The sequence below is a fragment of the Enhydra lutris genome, unplaced genomic scaffold (assembly GCF_002288905.1).
Source record: "Enhydra lutris kenyoni isolate GAN:26980312 unplaced genomic scaffold, ASM228890v2 scaffoldscaffold71, whole genome shotgun sequence".
Taxonomy (NCBI): Eukaryota; Metazoa; Chordata; class Mammalia; order Carnivora; family Mustelidae; genus Enhydra; species Enhydra lutris.
The window spans coordinates 6,295,771-6,309,710 of record NW_019154155.1 but is presented as its reverse complement, the minus strand read 5'-3'; the positions used below and the strand labels follow the sequence as shown (position 1 = coordinate 6,309,710).

At 41.9% G+C, this 13,940-nt stretch overlaps 1 protein-coding gene across 2 annotated transcripts in view; it reads left to right on the top strand.

Moving 5' to 3' along the window:
- Nucleotides 1–1,250: 1,250 nt before the first annotated feature.
- LOC111159886 (zinc finger MYM-type containing 2) overlaps nucleotides 1,251–13,940 on the top strand; it is a 113,654-nt gene continuing 100,964 nt past the window's right edge. Inside the window, exons 1-2 of one of the 2 annotated variants that reach the window (XM_022522546.1) lie at nucleotides 1,251–1,290; nucleotides 2,431–2,496. The gene's annotated coding sequence lies outside the window, so the exon portion shown is untranslated. Of the gene's footprint in view, nucleotides 1,291–2,392; nucleotides 2,497–13,940 lie in introns of those variants that run through there. The other variant, XM_022522545.1, reaches the window with a different exon arrangement.

Below are 13,940 nucleotides of genomic sequence, written 5' to 3'. Positions count from 1 at the left end.
TCCGCACCTTCGCTCGCTCCCCGCAATCGGGCGGGCCCTGGTTGGGCGAAGCGATTGAGCCGACTGTGGAGTGGAGTCTCCATCAACCGTTGAGGACCAGGAGGTGGTGGAAGGCACTGGAGAGGCTGGGTAGAGGCTGGGGGAGGGCAACCGAAAGAGGCTGCGGAGGAGGACGACGGCAGCGCCGAAGGACACACCGAGGGGAGGCTCCAGCCCCTCCAACAGGCGGGAGCCCAGCTCCAGGGGAGCCAGCAGCTTCCTCCATCTTGGTTGATGGAGGCGGGGAGCGGCGTCTGGGTCTCTCCACCGTGGCACCCGTCCTCCAAAGGCCCCTCAGGCGCAGACGCTGGAATCAAGGGCTATCCCCTCGGCCGAATGGCGGAGCCCAGTTGGGGCTTCGCGGGGCCAAGTTCCCCAGCCCCACGGGGTTTGGTTTTGAATTGGTCCCAAGTTCCCACAGCAGTCCCGACAAAATGGAGGACGTCGTCTCCTCCTGCAGCCATGACGGGAGGTGGGGGGACAATTCCCCACGGGGGTGAGGCGAGGGTGGAAGTGTTCCCACTCCCCTCAGCACATTCGGGAACTCACTTCACGCGCTGCCCCGACCTCCCACTTTGCCTCGCTCCAGCCCCTTGCCGGGCTCGCCCCTCACGGGGGGCTTCAGGCATTGGACAGGGAGGGCGTTGGGGACATCGAGGCCGCGTCGCTCCTCGGGCAGGGTCGTTTGGAGCGGCTCCAGGGTCCTGGGCTCCCAGGCCCGAGCTAGGGCAGGCGGCCACGGCCTCCGTCCCTCGGGCTGTGCGGAGCCCTGGAGAGCACCCTGGGCCCCCAAGTACCGAGCCGGAGGCCGTGCAGCGGGCAGCGAAACTCGGGCTGCCTGACCCTGACGGACCTGGGGGTGGGGGCGGTCTGGGAGGCGGGGGTAAGGAGGGGAGGGGACGCGGCCGAGGGCCGAGCGCCGGCCGAGGGGGGAGTGGAATGGCAACTCCGGGGGGTGTGGTCTGTTCCTGATGGACGGCCCTCCGGACCACCCCCTCGGGAGGGGCCTGAAGGAAGGCAGATGTAGCCAATGGACGTCCCCGAGGTGCCCCGGACAGCCCTTCCAGCCAGCCAATGAGGGTGCGGAGGGAGGGGCCTTCCCGGGCTCGGCCGCGCCGTCGCCTCCTCCGCCTCCTCCTCCTCACCAGCGCTAAACCCGGGACTGGACCGAGCGGAGTTGTGCGTGTTGCCGAAGGGGGGGGGGGGCCGGGGGAGGGGAGGTTCGTTCCGCGGAGCCGCAGCCAGAACCGGGTGAGGCTTATCCCCGCTGTCTTTCCAGTCCAGTTCCGCCGATAGTGGGGGTGGCTGGGAGCGGCGCAGCCTCGGGAGGAGGAGGCGGAGGCGGAGGCGACTGGGGAGGCGGAGATGGGTGAGGGCAGCCTCCGGAGCCTCCCACCGACCCGGGATTAATACCCCGCGGCGCGGCCGCCGTAGCCGCTACCGCGTCGGGGCCTCGGGGGCTGCTCCGGGCTCCGCTCATGTCACAGGCGTCTTCGCGTGCGGCCCGAAGGGCTGCGAGAGTGAGGGCGAGGCCGGGAGGGCTGGGTGAGGCGGACGCCAGAGGCGGGGGTCTCTCGGGGGGCGGGGGCTGCCCGGGTCGGGGCTGTGGGAGGTCGCGGGGTATTTTTCCTTTCTTTCTTGCGGCGGGGGGGTGGTGGTGGAAAGGTGGGGGGAGGGGAGCTTCAGTTCGTTCTCCCGCTCTCGGGGCTGCGCTCCGACCGTCTCCGCGGTAGCCTGAGGTCCCCAAGTTTTTCGGGGCGCGGGTGCTGCCTCTTTCCCCACCCGGTCCCCTCCGTCGCTCTTCTCTTCCCTGGGCTTCGTTGCGCGGCTCTTGCTCCTCACGTATTGTTTGGCTGGGTCTCTAATGGCGGACGGGGAGGCAGCGCTGCCGGTCGCCGACTGCAAGCGGGGGGGGGGGGGGGGGGGCAAGTCTCGGGCCCAGGGCAACTGCTTGGGGCAAATATGGGAGATAGCACCCCGACGGTGACGTGAGCCGCCCCTTACCTCCGAATTGGTGCGGAGAGTGACGGGATGACGCTGGGTGGGCAAATTAAGGAGGGAATACAATTCCCTTGCTGGCGTCGAGGCAACGTTTGCCCTTCCCCCCCTCCCCCGCCCGCCCCTTCCCAGTAGCAGGCTTGGTGCCCTCCAGCCTCCTCCCTCCAGATTTTGCTTTTCACGTGGGTTTTGTTCCCAGATATATATTTTGCGTGGTTTTACTCTACTTTACGTAGGAGGGGATTGCTGGTTGCGGGCTGGGGAGTAATAATAGAAGGGCCAAACCTCCTTGACCTCTTAGTCCCTTATCGTCTTCCTCCTGGTGGAAAGGGCTCGGTTTTCCCACATGGTTGGATGTTCTTGATACATTTTTCATTTTTCCTCTTACCCCAGGACCAGGAATCGCCTTCAACCCCAGTTGGTGCATCTTTGGCAGAAAGTGAGGAAAACACCCCCATTGTGAGTTCTTCGCCCCTAATTTGTTCTTAGAGGACGTTGTCAGGTTGTAGGGGTTCAGCCATGGGACTTGTCTGTCCCCGTTGTTTTGAGGGGGAGGAGCTTTCCCTTCGGTGGCAGCTGCCCCCGGGGTGAAGCCTGGGTAATGGCTGGTGAGGCAGCTGGGAGTGGGCGCTGCTGTTTCCACCGCTGCAGACAGAATCTCTCCTGCTGCTGCAATACCAACCTCAGCAACCAGACGACGGGCTCCTGCAGCTGCTCACGTTACCCGGGAGGAGGGGTGGTGCAAAGGAGGGCATATTTCTGGTGCCCTCTAGAGTTCCAAAGTGGGAATTGAAGTTACTTCGTTTTAAATGCTATGCATGCAACCATCTTTAACACTTTTTCTTCCTTTACAATGGATAATTGATTGTAGGTATTGGAAAAATACAGTCATTTGACTTTCCGTTTGTGTCTGATTTAAAAGACTCTTAGGGTTCATAGTTGGTAGATCTCTTTCATGACTTTGTTTAGGAAAGGGCATGAAATCAACATTTCTAGTACTTTAGTTTCTCCAACTAGGTAACTAGCTACTATGCAGATTACACCACACCACTGCTCCAGATAATCTCTTGGTCGTCCATCTTCTGTGTTGATTAGTCTTCACTTGAGTCATTCTTGAATGTGTCACCTGAGTTATTGTTTAATGTTTATAATTTGTTTGTTTTGAGGAGCAGTCTTCTAATATGCTAGACAGTAAAATAAACAAAACCAGTCAGAATTTCTGTCAGTTGAGATTAGGTACAAAATATCAGTGAAGCTCCACTCTGGACTCTGTATTTCCTGAGCTCTGGACACACTGTATCTCATTGACAGTTGATATTGTAACTTATAGCGCTTTGTCAGAGGTGAGTCATAAATATAGTAGCTTATGCTTAAATATTAAGTCCCAAATGGATCAAAAGATAATTAATAGGTGATGAATATTTTGCTGAATACTGACCTGAAAGATGATGTGAGGATGGCAACTTATATTTTAATACACAACATTCTAGGCACAATACAAGGCACTTTCATGTATTATTTCCTTTAGTTTTAGCAAGTAGCCTTCAGACTAATAAAAATGGCACATGTTGAGCCCTCATTGTATGCCAGTACAATTCTAAGTTTAAAAAAAAAAGTTTATTATGGAAAGTTAAATTTAATGAGTGAGGACAACATGCTGAACCTTTGTATTTCTGTCATTTACACTTTATAATTATCAACACATATCCAGACCAACTTTTAAATGAATTAAGTAATATAATCCTCACAAAAAAGTACTCTGTGGTAGTGTGATATTGTGAGAGACCAGTGATACATGTACTGTTTTTATTTCTAATTTGTAGAGGGGAAAACAGGCATAGGGAGGTACCAGGTAGTAATAGTAGTATCAGACAAGCGGTTTGATTAAGGTGCCTTAAGTTCAGCAACTAAGCTGTCCTGTTTTAAAGTATGTACTGGCTTTATACATTTGGAAATTGAAACAGTGAAAAAGCCAAGGTTAGAATCCTTTCAGCTTATCTTCTCCTAGAGAACAGGTAGATAGATAGCAAATGTTTGAATCTTACTGAGTACCTTTAAAAAAAAATTATAGAACTGAAGTTAATGTCTTATTTAAAAACTGTCTATTTGAGGGGTGACGGGGTGGCTCAGTTGGGTAAGCATCTGCCTTCGGCTGAGGTCATGACCTAGGGTCCTGGGATTGAGTCCCACATAGGGCAGGAAGTCTTTTTTCTCCCTCCTCCCACTGCTGGTGTGTGTGTGCATGCCCGTGCTCACTCACAAAAATAAATAAAATCTTAAAAAAACCGTCTATTTGTATCAGAAGTAATATGTTCTTTTCAGTAAATCTGTGTACAGAATCTCTCTTAAATACTGCAACTTGAATGAATATATTGCCTGATGAATTTAAGGCTCTTCAGGGATTAAGTCATTGATGTAATGGATCAAGGATCAGATCTTCCACATAGATGGGCAATGCTTATTACCACGTATTTTCACAAAAAATTTAACTTTCTCAGATTTTTTTCTTGGTTCTTAATTGAGATGTTGATAGGGGAAAGGTTGGTAATTGGTTATATTTAATAGACACTTGGAGATGAGGACAAACAAAATGTATAACTGTATGTAATGTCAGGACTATATGTAGGACGATATGTAATGTCAACACAAATATGATTATGAAAGCCATGGTTCTTTCTGATAATACTGAAATGTGGTCCTTGTTACGCTTAATGATTTAGCTCAGAATTTAAAATTCTTTTGTTTAAAAAGACCAACTAATGGTGCTTTAACATGCCATACAGTAAGATGAAGATAACCTGATGATTTAATTGACCTTGACTAAATAAGTTCTTTGTTATACTTATTATTGGGCACTTAATGTGAGTTAGTTGCTTTTATGTGTATATATGAAGTGTTTCAGCAGTTAAAAGTACTCTTTTATATTTATGGCATCTTTATTTAGTGCATCCTTAATAGTATGTATCCCTCTTCTCCTGCCTGACATTTTATTATTATTTTTAAAGATTTTATTTATTTACTTGACAGAGACACAAGTGAGAGAGGGAACACAAGCAGGGGTAGTGGAAGATGGAGAAGCAGGCTTCCCACCAAGTAAGGTGCCCAGTGGGCTGGATCCCAGGACCCTGGGATCACGACCTCAGCCAAAGGCAGACGCTTAACAACTGAGCCACCCAGGCGCCCCACGCCTGTCATTTTTAAAGATTTAAAAAAAATTATTTTAATGCTTTAGAGTGCATGTGTGCACAAGTGGGGGTTGAGGCAGAGGGAGAGGGAGAGAATCTCAAGCGGACTCTGAGCTAAGTGCAGAGCCCCACTTGGGACTTGATCTCGTGTCCCTGAGATCATGCCCTGAGCCAAAACTCAAGAGTCCTATGCTTAGCAGACTGAGCCACCCAGGCGCCCCCCCCACCTGTCCTCTTCTTAAACACAGTTTTTACACTTAAAAACTGTATCTTCTTAAAAGATACAGGGTGATTTCTACTTTTCAATGTTACATAATCTCATGGGGCAGATTTTTTTGTACCTCATGTGGTGAGACAACCCTGAATCACTCAGATACCACACTGAAGCTGACATTTGAATGTTTCAGAATTTTGCATGGATATAGAGCTTGACATATTGTCTTTTTACAACAGTGGTTTTTTTGTTTTGTTTCGTTTTTTATTAAGGGGGGAAGGGAGAGAGAGTATCTTAAGCAGGTTCCACTCTGAGTGCAGAGTGTTCTTTTCTTAAAGATTATTCTATTTTGCCTTTGAGGTACAAAAGTGCATAAACAGTGCATTTGAGATGAAGCGAGTCTTAAAATCAGATGCTGTAGTATTATTGTGCTGGAAAGAGTATGTATGAAATATTGGGCGCTCTATGTTGTGAAAAGGTGTGGTATAATTAGAAATTTTATATTTTTTTCTTCTAGACATTAATATCTGTCTCTGCCCCATGAACTATTAACATATATGTTATTGTATTGAATAACATTTATTTTAAGAAGACTTTTAGATATTCAGTTTGTGAGTATATTTTTAGATGAGCCCAAATGCAAATGTTTTCTCCCACTGGATTCTCAAATAGTGTTTGTGTAGGGCATTTTAAGTTACTTTGACTCCATGCATTTTCCATTTTTTAATTTCATTTGTTTAATTTTCTTCTATTCCTGTCAGAGAGTGGAATTAGGATTTTAGTCTTTAACAGGACTTTGAACTATTCAAATCTGAAAGTTCTTATGCACAACTCTAATATGTAAGACCTCTAAGGTTGTCAGAAAAACTGCTGTTGCATAAATCCATAATTTTTAACTTTGGGATTCTGGGTAACAGTTGTATTTTATTTTTTATTTTGGTTATATACCAGCAAGAAAATTCTGTTCTACATAGTTGGAGTTGCAAATTTTTTTTAATCTGCAATCTGTTTTTTATTTTTTATTTTTTATTTTTTTTTAAAGATTTTATTTATTTATTTGACAGAGAGATCACAAGCAGACAGAGAGGCAGGCAGAGAGAGAGAGAGAGGGAAGCAGGCTCCCCGCTGAGCAGAGAGCCCGATGCGGGACTCGATCCCAGGACCCCGAGATCATGACCTGAGCCGAAGGCAGCGGCTTAACCCACTGAGCCACCCAGGCGCCCCTGCAACCTGTTTTTTAAACAAGTCAGTTTGGAATCTTAGGTTTCTATTATTAAAATAGAAATGGTAAGGAAATTATAAGGGCCAGCACCAGACACAAACTTGGTAACAAGATAAATTGGTTATCTTAAATGTGTTAAAATTTGGATTGTGTGAGCATATCTGTTGTTTTATTGTGTATTTTAAAATCTATTAATTTTTTGCATCAAGTGTTATATAACACTTTGGAACTGCAGAATAATTTTTGTAAACCAATGGGAAAATCGGTTGTGGAGTTTAAAAAAGATGTTTTAGAGAGGTTTATGAAATCACTTGGTCACATGACTTGTTTGGGATTTGTTCTTAGTACTATTTTTTTTTTTTAAGATTTTATTTATTAATTTGACAGATCACAAGTAGGCAGAGAGGCAGACGGTGGGGGTGGGGTGGGGGAAGTGGGCTCCCTGCTGAGCACAGAGCCCAATGCAGGGCTCAGTCCCAGGACCCTGAGATCATGACCTGAGCCAAAGGCAGAGTCTTAACCCATTGGTGCCCCCTATGTTATTTTTAACTTAATAGCAGTTCATTGAAAGTTAAAAGTAACAAAATTTAAGAAAAATTCATGGTCCTTAAATTGAAAGAAGTATATGATTTTTGGGGTTTTATTTTTATTGATTTGATTACTGTCTTGTAAGTATTTATACTTATTATTACAAGAAATGATTTAAGAGTAAACTTTGGATATTAGGGTAAGTAGGTAATAAGAAAAAAGATTTGAGTATTTCATTATTACATGTTGTCTAGTTTTTGTTTATATTTGAAGAATTACATTACCGTTTTAACCATGCTTTTTAATCTCAATAGACTGCCGAGGATCAGGTTTCTCCTACTTTTCCAGAGTGTACTAGATTTTTTTCCCCCTGGTGTTCCTAGTAAATTTGAAGGTTGAATTTGTTAACGTGAATTTCAGATTTAAAGGTTAGAAAAAAATACACCTAAACTAATACAGTGTTATATGCCAACTATAGCTTCATTAAAAAAAGTTTTAAAACATTTTATTCTTAAATTATTAAATATTTTAATATGCTTCTCATTTAAAATTAATATTAAATTGTAATTTAAGAGTAATTGTAATTTACTAGTAGAATTAATTGTTGTAACCTCATTAAAAAATTGGGAAAGATGTTACAATTCTTAGAGTAAACATTTCTTTCTAACTGTACATTTAGGTTGGTTAAGAAAAATACTTAAATGGCAATTTTAAGTAAGATGGTGGTGCTTAGTTACAGATTTCAGACAGAAGAAAGTTCACAAAATGTGACATACAATGAGACAAATTCTTTAGTTTTTTTACTTTATGTCAATGTCAATACTTTTGCTGTACCCACCTAGATAGATATATTATCTGATTTATTATTCTAAGAGTTTGAGTATTCTCAAGAGTTTGAGTATTCTAAGAGTTTATTATTCTAAGAGTTCTATTTCTGAAATTACGGTTTCATAACTTAAAGGACTTTTTTTTGTAATACTGGAACAGTTTTATAATAATTTCTAAAAGGCATGTCTTTTGACTAGAAAGTGTAGTATTTTTTGCCCTATTGAGCCTGCTGGACCAGACTGAGAATAGTTCAGGGTAATCAGGGCACTGCAGAAATCATTCAATAATTTATGTATTATAATGTTTATTAATGTCAAGTAATCATAAAAATTATGTTCTGTTAGTAGTTGCTGAGCAGGGAGCCAGACTTGCGGCTTGGTCCCAGGACCCTGGGATTATGACCTGAGCCAACAGCAGATAGTTGACTGACTGAGCCACCCAGGCAACCCCTTAACTTTGCAACTTTAATTACTGTGAATGTTTTTCACTTTGTGTTTCTATTTGTGTGTGTGTGTTTATTTTTGTTTGACTTGCTTAATATTGTATAGTTCTATTTCTTAAGTTTTAATTTCTGCTTAGTAAGTCATTTCGTTCTGTATCTGAACAGTTTTATGTTGCATATCAAAGAAAAGCTTCTGTTCAAGTCTTTGTCTTCCATGACCCAAACTCCTGATTTCTATTACTTTCTTTTCTTCATCCACAGATTACATTTTTCCATCCTATGTCCTTGCTCAGCTGATTTCATCCTACCTTCCTCCTGGACTTTATTTTTCATTTGTTTTTCCCATTTCTAATTGCTTTTACATAAAAAAAAAAAAATAGCACACAGTATCTGTGCTTTTTTTTGCTCTACTTGTATGAGGCATATCCAAATTTTAGTGAACTTTTGAATTTGCTGAGATCATGGAATGAGGGTATGGTTCTAATGGTATGTTGGTCCCTCACATGGACGGGGAGCTAATGGGAGTTAATTTGAGTTTTTTCTGCCTAAAAAATCATTTTTGTTACTTGACGTTGCCAGGGCCTTTGTGGTGTGACATGAGTTTAGAGCCAGAGAGATCAGGGTTCAAATCTGCCCTTGCTTTTGAGGGAAGTTTTGGGATGATAAAAGTTTTCTTAAACTAGATAGTGGTGATAACTGCATAAGTGTATAAATTTACAAAGAATTGTCAAGCTTTTCACTTAAAATGAATAAAGATTTTTAAATTTATTTTAGAGAGAGAGAGGGGTACAGAAACCAACTAGTGGAGGGAGGGGCAGAGGGAAAAGGAGAGAGAGAATCCCAAGCAGACTCCCTGTTGCAGGGCTCGCTCTCAGGACCCTGAGATAATGACCAGAGCGAAATCAAGAGATGCTTGCAATTAGGCAACCCTAAAATAAGTAAATTGTATGAAAATTATGCCCCTATAAAATTGTTAAAGCCAGTTTTGCTTTACCATTTATTTACCAATTTGTGATCTGTAGTAAGTTATTTAATCTTTGAGCCTTGGTTTACTCATCTGACAAATGAGTATAATAATGCCTGCTTTTCTGTGATTGCTATGATATAAAAATTAAGAATCATACAGAGTATGTGACTGGTCAATGGGTGATCAGTTAATAGCTGCTAAGATTCTTAATCTGACTGAGTCGACCAAACACCATGAAATTTTTTTGCCACCCCTGGTAAAATAGACCCATCTGAATGCTCATCAGATTGTAGAGGGAAGGAATTTTTTCCTTCACCGATTTCTCTCTGCCTGCTTCTTTGTTAGTCTGTTAGTGTGCTAAAGTGCTTTATCCTTCAGAATCTCGGCAGAATCTTTCCACTCCTCCTAACTTCTTTGTTTTCCCCTTCTTTTTCAGAAGAAATTTTGCTGATTTGTGCTCACAACACTGTGCCAAAATCTGTATTTTTGAGGTTGCTAGTGATTTGTCAAATCCTAAAGTGCTTCTTTCTCATCTTAATTCTCTAGCATTTGAAATTTAATATTCCTTGAAACTCTTGATTTCTGGGACTGTGCACTTAATGTGGTCTTATACTTCTGACTATCTCCTTTAGTTCCCCTCATTTGACTCAAATGTTGAGACCTTTAAGTGTTTTTACGTCCTAAGGCCCTCAGCTCTCTCTAGTTTTGTTTTGTACATTGACTGTAGTCCATTGTGTTCAATAATAGGGAGTTATGTTTACAAGGGAATTTTCATCCTATTCCTTATTCCAGTCTACAGCCAGATTAATTTTTCATAAAGCCCTGTGATCACATTACTCACTTTGTAAAAATTTGAGAGATTCTTGTTGGCTTGTGAAACAAAATAGGAACTAAGCTTAAAACCCTTAAAAAGAATAAATCAATTAGGAAATGTGTTACATGTGGTTTTTAATAGGTTCTCAGTGTTCATTTTACAATCCTGTAAATGAATGAGTATAAACAATGAAGCATAACAGGTAATATACAGACATTAGTAGTTATATGCATGTCAGGGTAGTTCTTAATATTTTGGTTATAAAAATAAAACATGCCCTTAAAATCTTAAAGTACTAAGGGTATGTGATGTAGAAAATGGAAGCTCCCCCCAATCCCATTTTATTTGAGATGTTTACATTTTTAAATGTGTATTCTTACATTTTTTCCCTGTTCATCATACTAATATTTTGCACGTATATTATCATTAACTGACATTTTCTACACAAGTCTGACATTCTTGTAATTCTTTCCCTATCCTTATTTTGCAAAAATCTTCAGTTGATTAACGTTTGAATTCTAGTGGTTGTTGTATTAGAATAGTTCTTAAGTCTCAGTTCTGTGTGATTGAGGGATAGTGTGGTATAATGTGTGGACTTAGGGCACAGACTCTGGTTTTGCACCTAACAGTGACGGAACATAGGAAAGCTACCTGCTTACACAGAATAGTTTATGCATCTGCAAATTGGGGTAGTAGTGATAATAAAATATTTAAGGTATCTATTATAAGGTAAATTTTATGGTAATTGCGATCATGCTACCAAATGTGTCTTTTATAAATAGTAGCTGTTACTGTTATTTTACTATATATGTGATAAAATTCAGAGACAAAAAAGGAGAACTCTAGTCGTGAAGGGGTTGAATAAAAGGGTTAAACTAAAATAAGACTGCGTGCCTTTACTTCAGAGTTGTACATATTTACTAGATATTTAAAAAAAACCCTGAGATTGAATTGTATATGATGAGTAGGATTGTCTATTTATATTCTGTAATTTGTCCACCAAAGGGGAGAAAACGCAGGTTTTCTTTGGTATACTCCTATGTTCTCTCTGTATTCGTTTCATTTTAAGACCAATGAACATCTGAAGAACATATCTCTGGGAGAGGATGCTGGTAAAAATTGTCATGAGTTTTGGGGTGCCTGACTGGCTCAGTTGGTTAAGCCTCTGCCTTTGGTGCAGGTCATAATCTGCACCAGATTGGGGACCTGGGATCGAGGCCTGTGTTGGGCTCCAGCCCTGACTGGACTCCCTGCTGATCAGGGACAGGGAGTCTGCTTTTTCCTCTCCCTCTGAACCTCTTTTCATAATTTGTGCATTTGTGCTCTGTCTCAAATGAATAAATGAAAAATTTTGTCAGGAAAAAAAAAATTGTCATGAGTTTTGAGTCTTCAGCAACAAAGGGAATAGATTTTTCTTTAGTAAAAATCTGTATTGGAGAAATAGATTCTTAGTACCTGAAGCCTTTTTGAATCTGTGATCTCGTTTGCTTATTGATGCAGGTTTTACTGTTTCATTAGGTTGGATGGCTCTTAATCATGGGACTTTTGAATTCACGTAAGCAAAGTGTATTCTTTGTAAAGCCCTTCATTCTGTCATGTTAAAAACACTGGGAAAATTTTGTATCAAAGACAGTCATTTGGGGGCGCCTGGGTGGCTCAGTGGGTTAAAGCCCCTGCCTTCGGCTCAGGTCATGATCCCAGGAGCCCCGCATCGGGCTCTGTGCTTAGCAGGGAGCCTGCTTCTTCCTCTCTCTCTCCCTGCTTCTCTGCCTACTTGTGATTTCTGTCTGTCAAATAAATAAATAAAATCTTTAAAAAAAAAAAAAAAAGTCATTTGCTAGATCATAGATTTGAAATAGCAAGTGTTTTAAGAATAAATGAATGTTTCCAAATTAACATACATGGTTGAAGTTTACTTGTGTTACTGTAGATTTTAAACTACATTTGGAGAAGGAAGTGTGGGTTTATTTAGCTGTTTTGGTTAAGGATTAAAAAGGGATAGGGCATAACTTTTAATAGGGTCTAAGATTAAGCCGTGTTACTAATTATGTATATTGAAATTGGAGGTAATAAAAAGTCATGATGAAAGACAGGGCAGAGATTTTTATTGTTTCATCTTTTGAGAACATTTAATTTACTGTTTTATAATGGGTAAACTGAAGCTCAAGGGTGAAATGATTGTTCTGTGGATCACAGGAACAGAGGGAGAGATAGAGGTAGAATTCAGTTGTGGGGAAGTGTTGGGGGATAGCAGTAAAAAAACCAAAGAAGAATTCACAGAAGTTACTTGTTACCTCCTTTTATTAGAGGAAAATATTCATTCAGTAATTATTCAGGCATTATGTTAAGTACAGAGGATACAGTGATAGACGATAAATCCGTAGGTCTTTTCCCTCATGGAACACACAGTCTAATGGGGAATACAGATTACAAGTAAACAAAATTACAGACTGGATAACTTGAGCTGAGGAAATGTGTGTGATGACACGAGTATAATAAGGGAGAACTTAACTTAGACCAGATACGGTTAATGAAGTGTTTGATAGGGAAGGCTCTTGAGAGAGTGACATTTGTTTTCATTTTTTAAAGTTTATATGTAAATTCCAGTTAACATACAGTGCAATATTAGTTTCAGGTCTATAATACAGTGATTGAACACTTTATATCACCTGGTGCTCATCACAACAAGTACACTCCTTAATCCCCATTACCTGTTTTACTTTTTAAAATATTTTATTTTTTATTTGACAAGAGTACAAGCAGGGGGAGTGGGAGAGTAGGATGTGGGGCTTGATCCCAGGAGCCTGGGATCATGACCTGAATTGAAGCAGACACTTAACTGACTGAAGCACCTAGGCCCTCCCAACCCCCTATTATCTATTTAACCCATCCACCTCCCTTCTGGTAACTATCAGTTTGTTCTCTATAGTTAAGAGTCTCTTTTTTGGTTTGCCTCTTTCTTTATTTTTTGCCTTTGTTGGTTGGTTTTGTTTCTTAAATTCCACATATGAGTGAAATCATATGTTATTTGTCATTCTTTCACTGACTTATTACATTTAGCATAACACTCTTCTAGTTCCATCCACGTCATTGCACATGGCAAGATTTCATTCTTTTTTTTTTTTAAGATTTTATTTATTTATTTGACAGAGAGAGAGATCACAAGTAGGCAGAGAGACAGACAGAGAGAGATGAGGAGAAGCAGGCTCCCCGCTGAGCAGAGAGCCTGATGTGGGACTCGATCCCAGGCCCCTGGGATCATGACCTGAGCCGAAGGCAGAGGCTTAACCCACTGAGCCACCCAGGCGCCCCAGATTTCATTCTTTTTTATGGCTGAGTAATACTGTGTGTGTGTGTAACACCCACATACATACATAAACACCATGTCTTTCTCCATTTGTCAGTCTGTGGACACTTGGGCTGTTTTCATAATTTGGCTATTATAGATAGTGTTGCTATAAACATTGGGGTGCTTTTGAATTAGTATTTTGTATTCTTTGAGTAAATACCTAGTAGCGTGATTGCTGGATCGTAGAGTAGTTCCATTTTTTTTTTGCTTATAAACCTGGGTGGCTCAGTTAAGAGGCTGCATTTGGCCCAGGTCATGATCTCAGGGTCATGGACTCGAGCTTCACATTGGGCCAGGTTCCTCACTTAGCAGGGAGTCTGCTTTTCCCCTCCCTCTGCCGCTCCCCCTACTTGT